Genomic DNA, 24726 nt, shown 5'->3' with positions numbered 1-24726 from the left:
AGGCTTCAGGTTATAGTGGGAGGAGGCGGAGGGGAGGGAGCAAAACTCTGCCGTGAGGATGCTGTTCAGATGCTGGAGAGATGAGATATACATTCGGATTACATATGTGGCACACACACACACACACACACACACACACACACACACACACTGGTCACTTTATTAGGTACATTGGTTGCTTCCTAATACAAATCACCCAATCACATGGCAGCAACTCGGTGCATTTAGTCGTCCAGACATTGTTAACTGGATTTGCTGAAGTTTAAAACTGAACATCAGAATAAATGAAAAAGGGGATCTAAGTGACTTTGAAGGTGGTTGTTGGTGCCACACAGATGCTTTGAGTATGTTAGAAACTGCTGATCTATTTGGATTTTGGAAAAACTTTGCTGAAGTGCCTTACATATGACATTATACGCAGTTACCTTGTTACCATGGCAGTGCTCACTAGGCAAACTACTCTCTCAGCAAATGCCTTTAAAACAGAAATAAGTACATGTACAGTTGACACAAACTTCTTCGTAGAGGACGGGATGTCGAGCAGAAGAAAAAAATGTGTTTTTTAACACACATAAGGTGTGTCCCAATTCAGGGTCTACGTAGTCTCCACAGTTCAAAATACGCTTAACATTCGTGAAATGGGACATTACCTAGTCAACAAGAATTTCCCATAGCAACAAAACAGGACGTTGAATCACTTAAACTTCTGAAATTACTCAAAGGACACTTCAGTGACCGGTAACACCAACAGCAAGAAAAAAAAAAAAAAATGGTCTGAAGCTCTGTTGTTTTCCAGCCAGTACACACTTCATTAACCCCTTAAAAATCCACGAATGTCAAATATTACAGAATTTTAATGTCACCATTTAACAAATGTGCTTTTAATGTACTTGGTTTTGCAACGTTTCTACTAAAGTGTAGTTTGAAAAAAAAAAAAAAAAAACTTAATTGAAACCTAAATGTACTCCTCTGAGCTCAGTTGCTGATTCGCCACCGTCTTGCGTGCAATGAATTCTGGGACCAAAGAGGCTGCGAAGGATGCATCACCAGCCGCCTTCGTTTGGGACCAAACAAAGTGCAGGTTTGAAGGGTGGATTCAGAGGGTTTTTTAAATTCTGTGAATTGGGACAGTACTTCATGCACCAGGATGACGTATGTGGCCAACAAATACACACTTCGAAGTGTGCAGACCCTAAATTGGGACACACCTATAATGTCACACCCACACCAGTCCCTGTTACATTCTGCCCCACCAAACTCGCCAGTGCTCACACTCCTGATCATCTACACCTGTTTCAGTCAGTCACTCCCCGGACTTCTATTACCCACACCCGTGTCCTGTTAACTCTCCCTGCTTTATATACCTCAGTACCAAGCTCATTCTTGGTCAGACCTTGATGTTTGCACCTATAAGGACTTGTCCTCTCTCCCATCCCGGCTTCATGGTTCCAGGATATTCTGTCTACTCTAAAGTCCAGTCTCTTCCTCCTGAAATCTTAATGTTAAATAAAGTGTGTTAATTTGTCGTGTGTCTCTGAGGGGTCCTTACACAACACATAACATCCCAGCGGACATGGCGAGAGCCCCCGGGTCTTTGTGGATCACCATGCCCACGGAGAAGAGGCGAAGGAGGCTTTGAGAGAGAAAGCTGAAGTGGGGCTGCAGAGCCGAAGTGTTAACCCGACTCCAGAGAAAACCACACAAACCACTGCTTCCTAGCATTTTTCTCGCAGATGCACGATCTCTCGCCAGCAAGATGGATGATCTGAGGCTCCAGATAGCAACTAACAACATTGTTAAGGACATTTGCATCATTCTAATCACAGAATCATGGCTTTACTCATCCATTCCAGATTCTGCTATGGAGCTAGCCGGTTATACTGCCCGTCGACTCCGGTAAAAGCAGATGAGGGGGTGTGTGCATGTACATAAACAACAGCTGGTGTAGTGACACAGTGATAATAGACAATCACTGCTCTGCAGACCGGGAGTTTGTAACGGTTTGTAACGGTTTGTAACAGTTAAATACAGGCCTGTGTATCTTCCGAGGGAGCTAACGGTGGTATCTGTGACCGTCACATTCCACCTGATGCAAATGCTAACGTGGCTAATGGACTACTATACAGAAGCATTAGCAAACACACCCCAACGCAGCACACATCATAGCAGGGGATTTTAATCATGTGGACTTAAAACAAGTGCTCCCAAAGCTCCACTAGCACGTAAAATGTGCCACCAGAGGAGCGAATGCTCTGGACAAGGTATATTCCAACATCAAGCTGGGCTATAAGGCTAAACAGCTAGCACACCTTGGCCAGTCAGACCACTTGTCCCTGCTTATGATCCCTGCATATATCCCCCTCTGGAAAACTGCTTCCAAAACCAAAAAGACTGTAACAACTTGGCCTGATGATGCTCTGAGCAGCTGCAGGACTACTTTCACAGAAGTAACTGGGATATTTTTGAACAACCAAACCTGGAGGTGTTCAGACTGTGTCTTATGCTACATCAAGAACTGCATAGATAATGTCACAGTGGACAAGACCATCCAGGTGTACCCCAACATGAAGCCCTGTATGACCCAGAAGGTCCAGCAGCTGCTTAAAGACAGGAACACTGCCTTCAAGTCTGGTGACAGTGTCTGTACATTGCAGCCAGAGCCGACTTAAAGAGAAGCATCAGAGAGGCCAAGACAGACTACAGGAGGAAGATAGAGGAAATACCTGGAAAGTAACAACAGCAGGCAGGTGTGGCGGGGAGTCCAGCACCTCACAAACTACAAGGCCAACATCAGAGCTGCTGAAGGAGGTTCATCACTGGCAGAGGAGCTGAACAGCTTCTTTGCCCGATTTGAGGCAGACTTTCCGGAGGCAACTACACCACACCCTGCTGTCCAGAGCAGCTTCAACCTCACAATCAAAGAGCACAACGTGAGGCTCACACTGCAGGCGGTCAAACCATTGAAAGTCCACCGGACCTGATGGTGTCCCTGGATAGGTGCTGAAAGACTGTGTTGACCAGCTGGCTGGAGTTTTTACTAAGATCTTCAACCAGTCCCTGTCTCAGTCTATCATCTCACCCTGCCTAAGAACCAACACATCTCCAGCCACAATGACTACCGGCCACTAGTGATGAATTGCTTTGAGAAGCTGGTACGGGGTCACATCACCTCACTACTCCCCAAAAGTCTCGACCCTCACCAGTTTGCCTACAGGGCAAACAGAACAATGGTAAACTGGAGGACCTGGGACTTCCACATTCCACCTGCATGTGGATCAACAGCTTCCTGTTAGACTGCAGTCTGAGGGTTAGAGTGGGAGACCATGCATCTGCGACCATCAGCATCACCCTCTACACATCTGACTGTACCTCTGCACACCACAGTAACACCATCGTCAAGATCATCCACAACACCACAGTTGTGGGGCTCATCTCTGGGGGGGATTAGTCTGCATACAGGGCTGAGGTGGAGCAGCTGACTGGGTGGTGCAGAGAAAACAGCCTGCTCATAAATATATCAAAGACCAAGGTGCTTATCTTAGACTTTAGAAGGAAAAAAAACAGACATTCCACCACTGTTAATCTGCAGGGGACTGTGTGGAGAGGGCAGAGGACTTCCACTTTTTGGGAGTCCATATCGGGGAGGACCTGACCTGGACTGTAAACACCTTTGAGCTACTGAAAAAGGCCCAGCAGAGACTGCACTTCCTGAGGATGCTTAGGAAGAATAACATCACCCAGAGGCTGCTGGTATCCTTCTACAGGTGCACTATGGATAGCATCTTGGTGTACTGCTACTAAACACAGCCCAAAAGATCATGGGCTGCCCTCTCCCCACACTGGAAGAACTACACCATTCCCGCTTCCTCTGTAAGGCTGGCAAATTAATCTAGGACTTCTCTCACCCGGTCACCACACGTTTGACCATCAGGCAGGCGGTGCAGATCAATCAATGTAAGGACAAACCGGTTCAGGGACAGTTTTTACCCGACAGCAGTAAGAGCACTCAACAAATGGTTGCGTAGTTGATAATTCCACCTCATGTGCCTTAATAAGCTACCTTGTGTCTTTTTTTTGCACCTTTTCATTCGGATTACACAGGTGCAACACCTGTGCATAATTTAAAATGAGAAGACGTTACAATAACTATATTATATATTATACATTATACTCTCTAGTTTTACTTTATTTTATTTTATCTTATTTTTACTCTATTTCATCTTATTTACTATATATTGTATTTTGTCTTGTGGAATGTCCCCTCGCTGGTGGGGAAGGAGCCTGAGCTGGTGCACAAGGTTGAGCGTTTCCGACTAGATATAGTTGGACTCACCTCGATGCACGGCTTGGGCTCTGGAACCACTGTCCTTAAGAGGGGCTTACATTGGGGTTTACCCCGGTGGACGAAAGGGTAGCCTCCCTCCGCCTTCAGGTGGGGGGACGGGTCCTGACTTTTGCTTGTGCCTATGCACCGAACAGCAGTTCAGAGTGCCCACCCTTTTTGGAGTCCTTGGAGGGGGTGTTGGAAAGCACTCCTTCCGGGGACTCCCTCGCTCTGCTGGGCAATGACGTGGGCAATGACAGCGAGACCTGGAGGGGCGTGACTTGGAGGAATGGCCCCCCTGATCTGAATCTGAGTGGTGTTTTGTTGTTGGACTTCTGTGCTCGTCATGGATTGTCCATAACGAACTCCTTGTTCAGGCATGAGAAAGTCCACATGTGCACTTGGCACCAGGACACTCTAGGCCGCAGTTTGATGATCAACTTTGTAGTCGTATCATCGGACTTACGGCCGCATGTCTTCAACACTCTGGTGAAGAGGGGGCGGAGCTGTCAACTGATCACCACCTGGTGGTGAGTTGGCTCCGATGGTGGGGGAGGATGCTGGTCAGGCCTGGCAGACCCAAGCGTGTTATGAGGGTCTGCTGGGAAAGTCTGGCAGAGTCCCTTGTCAGAAAGAGTTTCAACTTGTCCCAGGTGAGGCGGGGGACATTGAGTCTGAATGAGCTGTGTTCCGGGCCTCTATTGTTGCGGCGGCCAGCCGCAGATGTGGCCGCAACGTTGTCGGAGCATGTCGTGGCGGTAACCCCCGAACTCGTTGGTGGACACCAGCAGTGAGGGATGCCGTCAAGCTGAAGAAGGAGTCCTATCGGGCCTTTTTGGCCTGTGGGACTACAGAGGCAGCTGATGGGTATTGGTAAGTGGAATGCAGCTTCGGCGGTTGCTAAGGCAAAAACTCGGGCATGGGAGGAGTTTGGAGAGGCCATGGAGAAAGACTTCCGGATGGCTTCAAGGAGATTCTGGTCCACCATCCGGCGGCTCAGGAGGGGAAAGCAGTGCTCCATCAACACTGTGTACAGTGGGGATGGGGGGCTGCTGACCTCGACTCGGGACGTTGTGAGGCGGTGGAGAGAATACTTCGAAGACCTTCTCAATCCCACCAACATGTCTTCCGATGAGGAAGCAGAGTCTGGGGACCCTGGTGTTGGCTCCCCCATTTCTGGCGCTAAGGTCACTGAGGTGGTTAAAAAGCTTCTCAGTGGCAGGGCCGCAAGGGTGGATGAGGTCTGCCCAGAGTTCCTTAAGGCTCTGAATGCTGTAGGGCTGTCTTGGCTGACACGCCTCTGCAGCATCGCATGGACATCGGGGACAGTTCCCCTGGACCGGCAGACTGGGGTGGTGGTCCCCCTCTTCAAAAAGGGGGACCGGAGGCTGTGCTCCAACTACAGGGTGATCACACTCCTCAGCCTCCCTGGTAAGGTATCCGTCGGACATTTTCTTTGGGTACCAACGTGGCCTGGTTTAACTAGCACAGCCTACCTGAGTATTGTTGCTGACCATGTCCATCCCTTTATGACCACAGTGGAGCATCTTTGATGGCTACTCCCAGCAGGATAATGCACCATGACACAAAGCTCAGATGATCTCCACCTGCTTTCTAGAAGATGACGATGAGTTCACTGGACTCCAACAACCTCCACAGCCACTAGATCTCAGTCCAGTAGAGCAGTTATGGGATGTGGTGGAACGGGAGATTCTGATCATGGATGCAGCCGACAAACCTGCAGCAACTGTGTGATGCTGTCATGTCAATATGGAGAAAACCTCTGAGGAAGGTTTCCACCACCTTGTTCAATCTTTGAAACCAAGAATTAAGGCAGGTCCAGCAAGGTATATGGCTGATCAGTGTATATCTATTATATTCAGTGCAACAGCACACATCCTTGTTTTTTCTGTTTTTGTGACTCTACCTTTGCAATCATACATTCCTGTATCATAACAACTGAGTAAACTGCAGCAAACAACTGTCAGAGAGTTTTGAATTTGGGCAATCAGAAACAATTCCCTACAGGCGAATAAAGTTAACAGCCTCTCAGTTACCACCAGAGAGCAAATTTTTCAACATCTTAAACACTGCATCACTTTAGCATCACACAGTTATTTACTTCGTTCATTTACTTACACCAGTTACTGTGGTATATAGTTTTTTGTATTTAATATTTGTATTTTATACTTTCTTAATCTGCTCATTTTACTCTGTTTTTCTGTAGTTGGGCAGTAGTAACACACAAATTTCCCCATTGGGGGAATAAAGTCTTATCTTCAGTACTACTTGTTCTAGCTGCATAATGTTCTATTTTAAAACACCTTTTGTGTTATTCAGGGTCAGTCATCCACCATACTGCCCCCTCATACTTTATAACCTTGCTCCCTGACATGCACCCCTAACTTTTGTCCTTAAATTAAACAAGTAAAAACTAAGGCTGTCAATTTTTTAAAAGTTTTAATCCACAGCCAACATTGATTGAGAAATTATGATAAAGCTGATGATCTGGCTAAAAACACGTTTTTCTTTTAATCATTGAAGTGTGTTTGTGTGATAAAAGTTCTACAGCAGCATCGCTCAAATTAAACACCTGTTAATAAAATAGATTTTACTTTTACTAGTTTTTCTTCACAGTTTTATATTAGATGATCGCTTTAGTTGTAATAATCAGTTCAATATTTCATAAAAGCTAGACCTAAGAGAAGGTCTCATTTGTACCCCCCTTTTTCCTGGTTAGTGCTCCTGGCCCCCCATCAGAACTTTTCTAGACCTGCCCCTGCATAGCTGACGCATAAACCCTGTCTACCTGGAAGAATTTTGGAAAAGTTTTGATCAATTTGATGTTTTTAAAACATTTAAAATTCTTTTTATGTACTTATTTTAGTCCTGTGTGATTCCTGGGTGAGAAAACCATGGGCATACTTATATTTCCCTGTTGATCGATTCATTGGATTAAAAGTGCTCCATCTAAATAGGATTAATATCACCCTGTCTACACCGCTTGTCCCTCCTTTGCCATGTTAAATTTTCTGGATCTACTTCCACAGATTTGGTCTGTCAATCTAAGTAATGGCAATAAACACTTATACACCTTACAGTACTGAATGTATCCACATATTAGCCTTAGTTTGGAGAAATGCCCTGCATAACTCGATTTTATTAGCTGTTGTTTTTATGTTTTGCCACTGAAAGGAAAAAAATATATATTACACATGTCCACCCATGGCCACTGGAATATACACTTTAGTACTACTTTCTGTTCACAGTTTGGTGTAAATGATTAATGCAGTAATATTAATCATGTACACTATTTGGTGATAAATTCAACATTTTACTAGGGACTAAAAATGTATTATTATTATTATTATTATATCATGTATGCCATGTGTTGAAAGTGATAAATTTATTTATTTAAAAAAGATATTTCATATAAAACAATTTTAAAATCTTGAATTTAATAGGAGCAACACATTCGTGGAACAGAAGGCTGTAAAGGAAACTTTATGTCACGATCATGGGCTGTGTGTGGGTCATGTTCGTTTTCTAGTTATGGTTTTGGGTTATAGTTCTGGTTTTTGTCATTAGTTTCTGCTTTAAGATCATGGTTTGGGGTTTTGGTTTTGACATGTTAAGTTAGTTTTTCCCTTGTGTGCTCTGTGGTTTCTGTTTCTGCCTCGTTAGAACACCTGGTTTAATTACTCATCCACGTCACCTGTTCCCCATTACTCCCTCCGTGTATATATGTCCTTGGTTTTCAGTCACTCCTTGTCAGATCCTCGTATGTCCTCTTATTAGGTCATGTGTGGTTTATGTTGGCTGGATTTTCCCTGTCTTGTGTGGTTCCTTGTCTCGAGTCTTGGACAATAAACCTTTCATCTGCACTGATTCTGCCTCCTGCTCTGACTGCCTGCAAAAAGGCATCACCACCATTGACCCCCTCAGGAACAGGGACCAGAAGAGAGGCGTCACAACCGGGGACCCCTGAGGGACAGGAACCAGAAGAGAGGCATCGCCACCGTTGACCCCCTCAGGAACAGGGACCAGAAGAGAGGCGTCACAACCGGGGACCCCCTCAGGGACAGGAATCAGAAGAGACAGGCAGGACCTGGGGACACCGAAGTTTTTGAGACATGCTAACCATGGTGTGATGGGAAAGGCTTCCACACTTTTCCTCTTCCTCCGATTTGCACTCATCAGGTGTGACCCATCAGTGGTAATTGCAGGGCAGAGCAGACAGCGTTATAGTTTGCTTGGTGTCTGCTTCTTAGCATGCGGCTTCTTCCCTTCTGTGGCCTGTTGGCAGATGGCGCCGCTGGTCTTGCCAGATGACTGATCGCCAGTGTACCATAAGTGTCATTTCTCACCTGTGGACAGCAGAGGTTTCTTGTTCCTTGGATATTGCAGCTGCTTCATTTTGTCTGCAGTGCAGCAGTTTGCTGGCTGTGGTTGGGGCAGCCTGCATTGGTTCTGTATTTGTCAGGTGACGTGGCTCTCTCTCTCAATTGCTGCAGCTTTAGGCTGAATTGCCTTCTCCATCATCCAGGAGTTAGATGTTTGGTTCCATTAGTCCTTCGGTTAGGGGAGGCTTCACTCACCGCTAGGACATCAAGCCCTTGATGCAGCTTTGTGTTTGTTGACATGGAAGTTGGCTGTGCTCCATCAGGAATTCTGCTCTGGCGTCCCTGGATGCTCTGCTTTTAATGGTCTAGTGCAGGCATGTCAAACTGGTCCAGCAAAGGGCCGTGTGGCTGCAGGTTTTTGTTCCAGCCAGCCAAGAGCACACAGTTTGACCAATCAGCTGTCTGAAGACTGAGATCAGTTGATTGAATCAGTCAAATCTGGTGTGCTGCTGCTTGGTTGGAACAAAAACCTGCAGCCACACGGCCCTTTGCTGGACCAGTTTGACATGCCTGGTCTAGTGTTTGTTGCATTTTGATTTCTTGTTTAGGACTTCATTTGTTTCGTTAGCATGTGCTGATTTTCCTTTGGTTTTCCCCTGGCCTCTGGTAGCTGGAGGGGACCACTAATGGCTCTTTTTATTTGTGTGGGTTTTATTATGATTTTAAACTTTGTTAATCTGAGTTTTAGACAAAATCCACCTGTTGTCTGGGTGCATTGTTTGATTGTCAGGCCTTTCTTATATTTACTGGGTGCGAAATTCTCTCGGTTGGCTTTATCAGTCTTATCCTTTCACTTGTCCCTCACGTCGCAATGGCATTCAGTTATATTGAGATTTTACAGCACACTTGGGTTTTACATTACCAGGTGCTCTTGTTGTGTCAACTGCCTGTATATTATCGGTGTTCACTCCTTTTTATCTTGATGCCAGCCCATGTATTGTAGCCTAATGGTGTCTGTGGGGATGTGTGATTTCAGCACCTCTGACAGCAGAAGATCATTAAGAACTCTTTGCATCAGCGGAGCGAGCAGGAAAGGTCAGCTCGATATCAATTTCTTCAATGAGCTCAGACCCAGAGACAGAAATGGAGTGGATTTCTAACCTGGAAATGATAAAGTGGGAAGAGACCTCTACCACTGCCAGGAATGTTTGGAGATTCATTTTCTGTAACCACTGGCTCATTGGGTCAGTCAGCGATGTACATCTATACAGCATGAATCTCCAATAGATATGAATTCAGGATCATGAACTACAAGGATTTTATTTCATGATCAAATGCAGTAAAAGAGGTAAACATACTTTTTTCTTTATTTATTTTTTTATCGATCTCTAGGGGTGAGCACCACCCTCCTTTCATCCATCCACTCCTCCCATATTTATGACTGGCTGTCTGTGTGAGAATACACCTGCCATTTGTGCTGTGGTGTGTGATGAATTGCAGCATGGATCAACCCCCCACCACACACACACGCACACACAGAGAGAGAAAGAGAGACAGAGTTTTTTTCCTGCACAGCCTAAATAAATACATGATTGCAGTCCACTCAGCTGTACTGATAATATCAGTCTGAGGTCCATATCAGGATTTAAGGAATAGTTATAGACTGGGTCATGCTTTAAAATAACTTATTTTGTGAAAACATTTAATTCAAAGAGTTTACAGATGCAAACACTTTTGCAAAGTACAACATGAAGGTGGAATGTGTCTCAAAAAGAGGGAGAAGACTCAACTTGTTAAAAAAAAAATTCTGGGAAAATGTTCATAGTTCTGATGGATAGCCTGTTGCTGCGGAATTCCCACCACATCACATGACATGGCAGATGGACTTTCCTGCAGTCACCCGCTTCACTTCACAGAATACTTCACAGAATACCTAAGAAAGAAGGGGTCACATTAGGGATAAAGGTAAAAGAAAAGTCACTGCCTGCAGGGCTTTAAGCCAGGTCTTCTTCTTGAATTAGTTTAATCTTCATCCAAATGGCACCAAAGACAAAAGTCTAAGAACTCTGAGAAGTCTGTAGCACAAAGAAGGGAAATGAACAGATTGACTTGAATCCAAATAACCTGATTTAGGCAATCATGATTGTGCAGAGTGGATTGCACAATGGTTTGACTGAGTAGTAAATGTAATGCAATACCTTTGTGAGGTGCTCCATGTTACAGTGAGTGCTCTTATCAAATCTAATTAGATTTGGTAGAACATCTGCCTCCCTTTTCCCCCAGCAGGAACTGGCTCATCTGTGAGCGTTAAATGTGATAGAGTATGCTAAGGCCTGGTATTAAGCTGACCTTTAGGAGGCCCAGGTTAAGAGCTGTGATCATATATAAGTTAATTAACTGTGTTTCTTTTTGCTGGCAGAGCTGAGAAAACCCCAGCTAACTTCCAAGTGAGTTTCTTCTTTTGAGGACAAGGTTTTGGTTAAATGTTCCTGAGTGTTTTTGTCTGCATTCAATGATGGAGTGGAAAATGTCCAGTCAGAAAATACTGAAGAAAAGTTTTATTCAGTTGTAATATGGTTTAAGCTGTGTTTGCTCTTGTCAAATCAAACGAAACCACAACATGCAACACGAAATTAGACTGTACTATTAATTGTTGACTTTCCCACCTACTGTCATTCAGTGTATGTTCATTCTGTTTTCTTTTCCTGCTGTTGCATTATTAAAATTAATTCACCGGAAGAACAGGGCGTGACTGTTCTGCTGAGACACTCAGAAGAAACGCAGCAGTATTTATCAGAGAAGCTGGATTTCATTCCTGCAGTAGACGTGCACTTTCACAGTGTTGTTTCTTTTTCGGTTCCCAGCGAATCAATAATACAACACAGAACAACACCCTCATTTACGGGTTGGAGGAAGAATTGTAAGACTCAGACTGCACATCCTTAATTCCAATTTAAACAAAGGAACAATCCCAATTTTTTTCTTTACTCTACAGTTTGCAAAGATGAGGTGTGTGTTTTCTTTAGTGGATCAAGGGGAGCGTGTTTATAATTAAGTGGTCAGCCAAGGAGCATTTTCCTAAGTTTTCTCCCTTACAGGGTTTGAACATTGATGCTAAAAAGCTAACCAGTAAAGAGAGCGTTGTCTCTTAGTTACGATTTGAAATAACACATGTTCCAGTGATTCTTAGGTGGTGTTAGTATTTTTAACATAACTCCTGCACAGAAGGGAAACCAAGACATAAAATCATGACACTGCCCAGCTAGACTGGGCAGGGCCTCATTAGAGACCACAAATGTGAAATTTCCAACGGAGACTGAGCGAGGGGGGAAAGAATGAGCTGGTGCTGTCAACACAGGGGTCTGAAAACAGAGGGTACCTCTGTCAAAGGTGTCAGAGTTCACGAGCAGATCATGACTGAATGCACCCCCCATAGCTTCATTTCCGTTTTGTTTTTCCTGATGTGTTTTCCCCATTTCTCTCTCTCTCTCTCTCTCTCTCTCTCTCTCTCTCTCTCTCTCTCTCTCTCTCTCTCTCTCTCTCTCACACACACACACTCTTTCTATATCAAGGAATATCACTGAATATCACTGTGGTGCAGAAATCCCCCCATTGACGTCTGCAGGACTGCATAATGAGAATAAATGAGCTGGAAGTAAATATGCAGGCTGTGTGCTGCCTTGCTACTCTATACCAGACAGCCTATGGGCTTTCATCAAAAATGAAGATGGATTGTGTTGCCAAGAGCTCATAACAATAGTGTGCAGTGCTTTATTTATTTAAAGTGGGATTCAAAGGCCTTTTCAAAGGATTTAGTTTTCATTCACTCCAACATTTCGTCAATATGCTTTATCACTGTTGCTAATATGTAAATTCAGTGAATAAGATGACAATGATCCAATATCCAGAACTGCATTTGGACAGTTGTTTCACGCTCACACGAAGAAAACAGCTAACATGTGCGTTCCATCACACTGAGGAGTGGAAAGGTATTGTACCTCATGTCGCAGTGGTGGGCCACCACCCTTTAACTGCTCCTCCCCCAGCCTCTTGTAACACAGTTGGTGGCTTTATATTTGTAATACAGGCCACTTAAGTCAGCAGTTTTTCTCAAGATGGCAATGCAAAGAGAAAAAATGCACCCATATATATAATAAATAAAAATAAAAACATATAAAGTTAGAGTTAATACTTCCTATATATCTAAATATATATTGTGATTGTGAACACAAATATATTTTTGTAAAAATAAAAACACAACATCTTTGTAGACTGACTGTTAGATCTGATGGCTCTGGAGAGAAAATCTTAATGAACAATGTGTTACTAAATGCTAATGTTCAGTGTGGCAAGATCTTCACCCCAAGCTGCGGGTCCACTGTCGAGAACATACATCTAATTTAATTGTGCAATCACACAATAATCAGGCTTTTCAAAAGGTTCATTTGATGGCGTGATTGGCCATCCTCTGTTGAGTTTGCACTTTCATGGCTTTTTTTCTCCTCAGTAGAAGCTCATTAATGCTGCTCTAATGAAAAACGAAGGAACAATCCAACAAAATGAGCCTCCATATCTCTGGATGAGAATAAAAAATGGTTAAAGAATAAGTTTTTTTGTCAGTCTTTTTCAAAAATGGACTTATTGACCATTACAAGGCACAGCACTAAATTAATAAAGTAATGGCTGATTGTCATTTAACTGCTACAGATTTGGGGATCTGATAGATGCTAACGCATTGTACCACAAAGGGAAGGATTTAGGGAATGAAACCAACTAAGGAGGATTTTTTATAATGAAAGTTTAGTTGTTTGCCTATTAGTTTAAAAAAATTACTTCAGCAAGAACAGGGTGACCAACAAGTTTCATGACAAGGAGATCAAAGACACCTGAAAATATCAAAGAAGAACAAGCTAAGGCACATATGCTAGTCGCTCTGGACTATCCAACACAAACATGATAAAGCTTCTATGACTTCTGTTTTTGTTGTTTTTTTTTCCATCGTAGAATAAAGCTAAAGGACCGACTCAAGTTAAACATCTTGAACACACTTTAAGTTGTCAACAACATTTTTCACAAGAAGCTTTTTGCCCAGTTGGTACACTTAGTGATGACTGTGAGGTTTGTACAATTTAGACCTACTGCTGCCAGAAAAGCTGCACAGAACTACTGATTGGTTGGCTGGTTTACCTTCAGGTAGAAAGCTAAGCTCACTTACTAAGTAAGGAATCTTTATTATCCCATACAGCCAGCAAAAAAAAAAAAAAAAAAAAAAAAAAACAGTCACAAACCCACAAATAATAAATATTTAAAAAGAACTATGATAAAAAAAAGAAAAAAATAAATAAAGGCGCCTTGTTCAACAGGGTGATGGCTGCAGGGACAAAAGAGTATTTGTGTCTGTTCGTCCTGCATTTTGGTAGAATGCACCTGCGCCTCGACTGAAGCAGCAAAAATTCAGGAGCCGATGGGTGGCTTTGATCCGCAAGGATTAAACGAGCCTTGTTCAGCACTACTGTACTCATGTTCATTCTAAGCTTGAATGACTACATCAGCTTGACATCCACTTTGGCATGTGTCAAAGTTTTGACTTCTGTCTTTAAATTTATCATTTGTTTAAAAAACTTTTATTTATGAAAGCAGATATTTTGACTGGAATGAAATACTACTGCAACAAAATCCTGCAAGAACTAACTGTAAGACCAGTAAAGGCTCTGAGTGTGATTTGTTGCTACTGTTTGCTGTAGGCAACATTGCAGGGATAGATTACAGGAGTCGAACTAGAGTTATAGCCAGCTGAGTACATTGCATTATTATGATGTGCAATAGTAATTTATTGTATGAAGGTTTCTCCCACCTCTAACTAATGCACCTGCTGCAAAGAGATGAAAACAAAGCAAGAGATCATCCTGTATTCTACCGTAAGAACATGCAAACAACATCTGCAGCATCCCCTCCCAGCCTTGCAAAGGAAGCACTGGAGGCACAGCTTTCGGTTAGTAATTAATATCAGCAGCAGGTTGGGAGAGGGCGTTCTCCCGTGGCAGGTTGCTCTTTGCGTAGGCGATATCCCCAGAGACCATGCTTTGCTCTCCTATCTGAGTTTCATCATATCTCTTCGTGGAATCATTTCCTCTTTATGAGAGTGACTAGGAGCATCCTCTAACCCAATAAAAGCTGGGAGATACCACGGTGTCTGGGTGAAGGCAGGAGGCGGTGGGTAGGGGGTGAGGTCTCACGGTAAAAAAGGCTGTTTCCATAGCAATCCAAATATTGCTGCTATGAAATCTGAGTGAAGATGGGAGACTGGTGCCCAACGGCCGTCAATCATTTAACAAAGGAGGAAAAGGGAAATAAGCTTCCAGTCTCTCTTCCTGCAGTAAGAGCCACTTGATAAAGATGAAGACTTATCATCAGATGTAAACATATGTGGTTTTAACAAGCATGCATGGGCGTGGTTGTTGTTGCAGCTCAGTGTTTAAGCAAGCGATGAGGTGAGGTAATTGATTCCACTGTGAGCAGGAGCCTTACTCAAAAATGAAAATTTCACTGCTGGAAATCAGCAGAAGATTGCCACTTAAAATGAATTCATATATAATCTATAATCAGCCTTTTCTAGTCTTGCTTTCACTTGTGGGTTTTAAACACACATAAAATCTCCAACTGAATATGCACGGTGAAAGACGTGAACCCCGAGATGCTTCTCTTCTCTCGTGAGAGAATTTACCATTAGATAATTACATTTCTCTGTGGTTGGATGCAACACAATGACTGTGTGATCATGCAAATAATTGCCTGTCCGCTTGTACTTGGGCTGATGGGTCGACATGTCTTCCCTGGGAACTCACGTTTACCAGCACCAGTGTTTGTATATTAATTCATTATTGTGCGAATGCTTTGGATAAACATCATCTGTGCTCTGATAGGGAGGATGTCTTACAGCAGCTTTGGTACAATGGGGAAAACATCTTGGCCTGCTCCTGACCGTGCCTGCAGGCAGTGTAATCATTCCCAGATGAGATTTGAAGGTGTGAATGATGCGCTGGTGTTACACTTGGTTCACGGCAGCACACCTCTCTCAGGGGAAGTGCATAAGAAGCTAATAGAATCAGGCTCACGGGATAACAGGGGCGTTATTTTGTCCATTTCAATTAAATGTCTTGGGAAGCCATGAGAAGGGGGTGACTCCATGTTTGGTAGTAGAATAAAAGGCAACCCCAGGGGAGGAGAAGAATAGCTAACAAGCAGCAAAGTGGCACTAAAGGCGTCTACCGATGAATCGATACGTTTAGATCCAGAACCCCATCTAATCAAGTCTCAAGCCTGGGGCTAATTAAAAAGAAACACTGGAAATCAATAGAAATAATCCATCACATTTGCTTCGACATGCTCTTGCTCTCTCATTAATAACAGAAGCATTATCCAAAATGAAAATTCACACGCTCTTTTCTTATGTGCTATCAGAATAATAGATAAATAAATAAATGTGAGGAAGTGGTGCACATACAGATTGATGGACATCATATTTTGTGGCATCTATTATAATAATATTTTTTGTGGCAGTGAGGCAACATGACACACTGACAATATGTTGTCATGACATTTTAAACTGTGACAAGTGGCATTTTCAACTAATGGTGAATTTAATTTAGCTGTTAGATGACAATTCATCAAACTTTTATTCCCTTTTATGATCTGACATCCTCTAAGAATTCAAAGAATGTTTATGCTGTTTTGAGACATGATTTCGTCTTTGCTTTATTTTGGTACGCTCGCTTCTTTACATGGTGATACTTGATAAACCTGTTCGCTGGTTCATGAAGGTAGAGTCATTTGGTCTAAGTATTTAAGAGTAAATTGCAATCCCTATTTCCGGCGAAGTCCAGTTTAGTCAGTGTCTTACCTGCAACAAGGTGAAGACTCAGTTTGGAGAAACAAGAAGGAATTCTGAAATTTACATGTTGATACATGTGAGATTTTAAAAGCACAATATTGTGTTTAAACTGTGTACATGCCCTCAATTGCTAGGTTTGTGAGTATTTATATGTATTTAGTATATTTGGTATGCAAAGTTGGATGGGACTCAGGCCTTTAAATAGTTATGTTTTTAAACTGTCTACTTTGTTATTATACTATCTTTATATATTTTGTATATTGTTGTTGTTGTTTTTTTTAAATAAGCACATTCTGGAGATGCACCTTAATTCAGCTGTACTTCTGTAAAGCTTTCTAAATGAACTTCTAGAAATCGGACTGCAGAAAACCAATTTTGTTCACCATTCAAAACAATTCAAAACTGAAACATTTTCGTATTTTGTAATTCTGTTGCACTTATTGCTATAACAATAAAGTTCTATTCTGTTGTATTGTTACAGTTCAAGTTACCTTTAATGTGATTATTTGTAAAACACTAATTTACATGAAAGTCATCTCAAGGCACCTTTAAAGTCCAACTCACTCTGGTTCATTGTAGAACATAAGTTCATGATGTGACCCACATTAGTAAAATTTATAATAACTGTTCATTTAAAGGGGTAGTGCACCCAAAAATGGGTTTAATGATCTGTAAACAACACAGTCTTACTAAATTGTGATGAAAACCACAGATACAGGTTTTTTTGTATTTTGCATTGTTTTGTATTTTTATCTTTTTATTTTTTTATTTTAAAAATGGGAATTTGTGGGCAAAAAATGGCTCATATCTCTACAGGGTAAAACCAGGTTATGTTTTTCATAACATAGAGCTGTATCTATGTCACGAGAAATTTTTAAAAACCCACAGCCCCTCCCTCCAGATGCAGATAGATGGGTCCCCACCTTGCACCTTATTCTTTACCTGCTGATCCTCATCTGGCGACAGACAGCAGCTCAAATCGTAGCAGAAGCAACTTCCTGCAGCTGCCACAACCTGCTGCGAGTCTCCACAGCTTTCCAGAGCTGCTGGAGCTGCTGACAGGCAGCTAACAGCGCTAACGGCTCGGACTGATATGTTCAGGACCACCTGGTTCACGTGTAGCTGAGGAGATTCAGGAGGGAAAGTCTTCCACCTCAAAGACGCTCTGTGGCGTAGGTGCTTTGTGAATCTTGCTTTGCATCTTGCCAGTGAGCTGAGCTGCTGCCTGTCAATCATTTCTGTCTGTGTATCCCAACCCACCCACTCTCCACTTCCCGATCACCTCCACACCTTCCACCCCAACCCTTGCAGTTTCAGGCATTTTTCAGATTTGGCAGTGGGCGGAGTTACGCAAAAAGTAAGGGTTAAAGTTACATTTTAAGCTAGTTGATTAAGAAGAAGAAAAAAAAAAAGGATTGTCAAGCTAAGAAAAGCAGCGGTTTGCACCGACTCTTAAACACATAGGCATGCGACATAACCTTTTTGTCTGCCTTCTGTGTCCTTTACATGCATATTTTTACAGAAAGCTCGGGGCGGCGTAGCCTAACATAGCAAACAGAGCAGTACCATCAGAAACTGCAGGGGTAGTGTTGAGCAGTATAACTGATGTGTGACCAACAAAGAATACAAAACCACAATGTATTTAATGACTGCTGTGTCACCTCTTTTCATGTATTTTTCAGACAACGTGCATTATTATGAGCCCCTTCGTCGCCATGTTTGCTAATGTGTGAAATTAACAGAACTCAGAGGTGAACTGTGGACTCTGCACTGCCCTCTAGTGGATGTATTTTGTAACAACTGGGCAAATGTAAAGGACACAGGAGTATGTGAGGAGTAACGTTTGATAACAGTTGATATGGACATACTGATTTACTGATAAATGAAGCATTAATGAGCCTTTACCATGTACTGGGCAGTGAGGAGACAGTGGAGAGGTAAAACTCCCTTGCAAAAAGAAGGAAAACCTCCAGTATAACCAAATTCAGGGGGAACCGTCATCTGCCACAACCACTCGGGGGTGGAGGTGACAGGAAAGCGGGGTCAAGAAGCTACATAACTGTGAGTCCAGGAAACACAGGAAGAAAGAGAAGCACAAGTTAAAGACAACAGAAATATTATATAAACCAAGGAAATTTGTGTTTCCCTCTTTTATTTAGTTGTATTTATCAATTATTTCTTCCCTTTAATGATACAGATTGGTATTGTGTAACACATCATTGGAAAGCCTGAGTGGTCATCTTTGCAAAGAGTTATAACCTGTAAGGATGGTGCTTCTTTGAAATGAGCAACACAGCTGTGTGAATAGTGTACACCCAAAAAAATATTAAACTGTTGAGATTGAAGTGCTACTAGGTGAGTTTCAGACGTATTACTGGCACCTCCTATATTCAGGAGATGGGTCCAGAAGTTTGAGTACATGAGTTTGAAGTGAGTACAAAATGGAAATGTAATAATAGATGTTTTACTGAGAGAAGAAAAGAGAACAGAGTGAATGGAGCCTTTTAAAAAAGCTTTTCTCGTCTTCCTGAGTATGAAAAGAGATGCTGAGAATTGCCATCGGCTCCAGAATCTTATTCTGAGTTATCTGTCTATCAAGTAGATGCCAAATCAAAGAAATAAAGTCAGGAAGTCAGTTTGATCTCTGGCTTCTCTAGTCAACCTTTCAAAGTGCCCTTGGGCAGATATTGAACCTCATATCGCCCTCAAAGTTTTCTAATGTGTGCTCCTTTAAGTGACAGTGTCTGCTACATAAATAAATGCAACAATAAGCTGTGCACACAAATACAGAATCCAGTGATCTTATTCATATTAAGTACTGAAGGTCAATATAACATGACCCCCTTTGAATAAAATTTCTTAATTTGGTTTAACTCTGGTGGGCTGCTGGCTCTGTGGGTGCTGGGTCGAGAGGGGGGGTGGGGGTCCTCTGGTCCACCTGGGGTGTCCCCCACGGGGCATGGTGGGTGGGTTATGTGTGACGTGACTGTGTGATGGTGAGTGATTGTGGGTACGGCACAGGGGAGGGTGTGGGGTTATATGGGGTGCAGATTGGAGTGGGGTGGGGGGAGGGGGTCGATGGCGCCCTGGTTCCCAGGGTGTGCGACTGGAACATCGGGGTGTGTGCTGGCCTACGGCCGGGTGGTTGTCTCGGGGGGCCTGGTCCTCCTAAACATGTTGCAGGCCCTCTGCCTTTGGGGGGTGGGGCAGCAGCTTCTGGGCTTTGGGGCCCTGGGTGGCCAGTCCCTGGCGGGGCCGGCGGCTGCCGATCTTTGCCCACTGGGACCTGTGCCCCAAGACCGTGGGGGGCTCTTGCTGGGGCTCTCCTCTGCCACCCTTCGGGTGGGGCTGGAGTCGTCTTCGTGGTGGGGTAGCTTGGGTTAGTGCTCCGGGTCTGCTGCTGAGGACCCGGGTCTCTGGGCTGCCCTGGTCTCCCTCTGACCTCCATAGAGGCGTGGTCGCATTTGCACGATCTCACTGACCTTTCTTCATCACTGATCACTCCTTATTCCTCATCCTCTGCATGCTGACACAATCACAGAGTTGTCCAGTGGGTTTTTATACTAAGAGATAATTCTTCTTTTTATTTTTCCTGTGAGTTAGTATCTGGTCGCTGTTATGCTACTTTCATAATATGTCTTTTTGATTAGGTTATTATTTAAAAACTCTTAATGACTAGCAGCTCTGTTTTTTTTGTGTGTTTCTGTTTTTGTTTCCCTTTTTATTCTTTTTGCTATTTTCCATCTTTTTCTGTCCCCTCCGGTCAGGTCCAGCAAGATTACATAGATTCCATGATTCAAAGTAAATAAATAAATAAATGAATCAGGTTATCAAGAGGAGCCTTACCCATAGGCCTCCCCTTGGCAGAGCAAATTTGTTCAGCACGATACAGCAACCAGATTATCATTTTTTTGCTGCTATGATGCTGGACAGGACAAGTTAAAAAAAAAACAAAACAAAACAAACAAACAAAAAAAAAAGCAATGGAGAACTACTATGGTAAGTTCACTTGGATTTTTTTATATAAATACTATAAATATAAAGTATTCTGTGTCTCCCACAACCCCTGCTACTTGACTTAGACTGACATGAGAAATTTTAAATTGGAAGTCTGTTTAAAATATGAAATATTTTGGAAAGATACAGGTTTACATTAATGTCGACATCCCACCGGCTCAGAGGAAATGAGGTGCAGGTTTTTAAACAGTTCAGTTTTAACAAAACCAAACCAAGACTTTGTTTGCAGGAGTTTGTGTGTGAAGCACATTCTGGCCAAATTACAGCATGTTCTTGTGTGGTTTACATCCTGCATCCCTCCACCGGGATGAGACATCCTGGATCCTGTTACCCGTCTGATGAGGACACACGATCTGATCGCTCGGGGTGGGGTCAGTGTTCAACAGAGGGATTCACAGACTGGCCGCCTGGAAGCCGACAGCAACGACTCAAGACTGGTTTATGTCACTTTGACAAGGAACAGAAAGGGCCATGTCGGTGTCAGCAGGGAGCCAGACACCCTGACAACCCCAGCCGCTTTTCGTCCTCCCTGAGCTAACAGTGTCTCCTTTAATGGCCTCATCCCACAATGCCTTTCTTTCACAATCCTGCCTTGAACACATGAGTCATTACTACTCATGCCTCTAACAGATATAATCTGTTTAATCATGCCCTGCATAGATTAAAGCTCGTTATTTCTCTAATAACATTAGCAGTTAACAGTTTGGAGGGAGTACAGAATGGAAATGTAATAATAGACATTTTACTGAGAGAAGAAAAGAGAACAGAGTGAATAGAGGCTTATTAAAAAAACTTTTCTCCTCTTCCTGTGAGTATGAAAAGAGATGGCTGGTTTAGTTGCTATGGCAATATAGGCAACATGGAATCCAGGAAGTCAATTAGCAATCTGGCTGCATCTCATTAAATGTTGTGTAGCAGCAGTGAGTAGTCAGGGTTGGGATTTATTTTATCAAAGACCTCTCCTCTTATATACATTCATGGGTGTCTTATAGTGCCGCTTGCTTCAACAGGCAGCAGTCAGTTAACAATCTGTGCATCTGTGACCTGTCAGCAGTGTGAAGGTTGACGACTCGAGGCTCCATTTAAATGCTCCTAATGTGGCTATTGTAGATCTCAAATGGGGTATGATGTCAATAGACCACATGTGTTTGTATCTGCTCCCTGTGGTGGAGTCAAAGGTGCTAAAAGCTGGGGACAGTCATAAAAACTCTGCAGATAAATCTGCCAGAGCAGCAAAGTTCCCAAAAGACACACACACAAGCACACACACACACACACACACACACACACACACACACACACACACACACACACACACACACACACACACACACACACACACACACAAACATTGAGCTTGCAATGATTTGCATGAGCCTCTAAAAATACTCTGAAGAAGTTGCTTTCTTTTCTGTCTTGCAGCTCTATTGTGTCTCAGAGGATGGAGGGTGGAGCACGAGTGGTGAACAAGAGCAACGTTGAACCAACCCCCAGATGAACAGAGGAGCGTCTCGTGATGGTGCCGTGAATTCAAAGCAGCATCACACGAGTCCTAATGAAACACAAAATGATTTCATCAAAGGAGGCATGCAGCTGATCACCACCACAGGGTATATCAGTACGCATATCAAATCATTTTATCTAGGAAAATGCTAATGCATCCATTCTCCGTCCATTCTCTTCACATTGATCAGTTTCATTGTAAGACCTGATGAATCCACCAGCAGAGTTCATTCATTCACTCATTTGCTGGCAGATCTCGGAGGCAACAAGACTTCCCATCATTGCCTGACAGGCAGATGACATCAGCATGCCCTCGGGCTGCTCTGGGGATGCAACATCTCTTCCTCATCAAGCAAAATAAAGGAGGACTTTGATGGTATCATCTCAGAGTCATGGCCCCCCCACACTGTCACAGTCACACGACAGCAGACTTCCATTTCCCCAGTAATCGAGTTTCTGTCTCGCCTCTTTGTGTTCCGATGAAGCTCTGATGAAGTCAGCCCTTCACCACACCTCTTCCCCCTAATACAGCATACTGCTTATCTAACCATGTTCCTGTCTTCTTTTTTCTCTCTTCAGTGAACATAATCAATATTTGTTTAAAAAAACAGCTGGTCGGACTACAAAGCCATCATTCTTTTATATAGATCATTGATAACATGTTCATTTTATTATTATTTTATTTTATCATTGTTCTTGTTTGTCTAAAAATAATAAAAAATGTAGACATATTAATTGCTACCATATCCATCTGGTTATCTTAACTTCATACAGTTAGAGAACTCCCATATCTAAGTGATAGTCATTCAGTTTTAAAGTGCATATTTTTACAGAAAGCTCGGGGCGGCGTAGCCCAACACAGCAAACAGAGCAGTACCATCAGAAACTGCAGGGGTAGTGTTGAGCAGTATAACTGATGTGTGACCAACAAAGAATACAAAACCACAGTGTCACAAAAAGCTGACTGTGTATCTTATTAGCTTTAAACCAGACTACGTGGTGTCACCAGAAGGAGATGTACACTATGTGATTAAAATTCCCTGTAATTACGTAAAATAAGTAGCTGTTCTAACCTGAAACTCTTACAGAAACACAAAACAGCAACTAGGTGGTAAATCTCTGGAAATACGAAGGATGTTCTAACATATCTGGAAAGATACTGGTCAAAATTAATCTAATAGGCCTGATAATGAATTTTGTTTGCATTTTGTTTTCCATTTGTGACACGTTTCCATTTCAAAAGCACTTTAAAGGCCCGTACATAATCCACAAGAACATATTTGTAATTTTGAAATTTTTTTTCTTGAGTTGGCAAGAGCAAAGCCAAAGTTTGCTCTGGCCAGGAGATCTCATGCTTCATAAGAAACCTCATCCTTGGCCAAGCAAGGGTTTGCATGGGGCAGTATCTGTGTTTTAAGTGGATTTATACTTGCACAGCGTCTTTGTCACCTTTACAGAGGCCCGACCCACACCTCTTCCAGACCTGACGTGCACCCCTGCTACGCAGACAGTTATGATTGGTCACTCTGGGATTATCAGTTTTAGGAATTCTGGATCTTCTCACTGAATTTGTGTTGTAACCGCCATTTACAAAAACAATGCCTAATGGATCAAATTGATGAGAAGCTGATTGAATTATTTCTTTATTTTCTTCCACAAGCTAATAAAGACACTGAACCATGCTGGACCCCATTGTTGTTTTAAAACAGAAAACATGCACTTGAACTGAAGTGAACCATCAAAAGAACTTTGACCTGGTTAGTTTACTGGCCGATACCACCCCTGCTGCCACTTTCAGATTAGGAGGAGAAACTGCAGCATGACACCAAAAGGACGTGTACCCCCTATCGTCGAGTGCGAGAGCAAACTCACCAGCATCAGATACGTCGTAGCCGACCGCACTCAGACACCACGTGAGTATAAATCTAGCTTTACTTAATGTGTTGTAAAGATTTTCGTACTTTCTCATCACCTCGCCAACTGTTCCTCAAAACTTTCCAGTCAACTTTCAAATTTCTGACCAACCATTTAAAAATCGTCAGACACCACGAGAATAAAGCTTTTTTTTTTGTTGAAGTAATAAAATAAGAAAATCATAATATTGATTTCAAGATCAAAGTTTATAGTCTTGTGAAAAATGTTTTGATTGTTTGGTGGATATACTCTTTCTTCCCCCAAACATCTGGACCATGGTTGTGAAATTACTACAATAACTCAGGCTACTTTACAACTGTCATGTCATCTTGTATGGCATTTTTACCATACAAGATGGTGTGACAGCTAGCTCAGACTAGCTTGGAAATCATGGCAAAATATAAACATTCTAAACATGGTGAGAACTTCAAGATTCCCAACATTCCTTAGTGCAAATGGATTTTATATATGTTAGAATTAACAGCCGCATAATCTGATATATGCCACTGAGAAAAATAATTTACTTGAAGGAAAATCTTCACACTTTATTAATGGGATTAGAGTGTGTCATTGAGCATGAGATGGGTGCTGCTGAGACTTTATCTAGAACCCCGATCTGCCTTTTCACTAGAATGGATCCTTAGTTTTCTTCTGTTCTTGGCAAAGGGGAACGACCCCCTTGGAATACTGAACAGTTTCCATCCATCTTGTTGATGCTTGGTTCAGCTATTTGC

This window comes from Melanotaenia boesemani, chromosome 3, assembly GCF_017639745.1.
Source record: "Melanotaenia boesemani isolate fMelBoe1 chromosome 3, fMelBoe1.pri, whole genome shotgun sequence".
In the NCBI taxonomy this organism is placed as follows: domain Eukaryota; kingdom Metazoa; phylum Chordata; class Actinopteri; order Atheriniformes; family Melanotaeniidae; genus Melanotaenia; species Melanotaenia boesemani.
The sequence above is the reverse complement of the archived record's forward strand: the minus strand, read 5'-3'. Positions refer to the sequence as shown.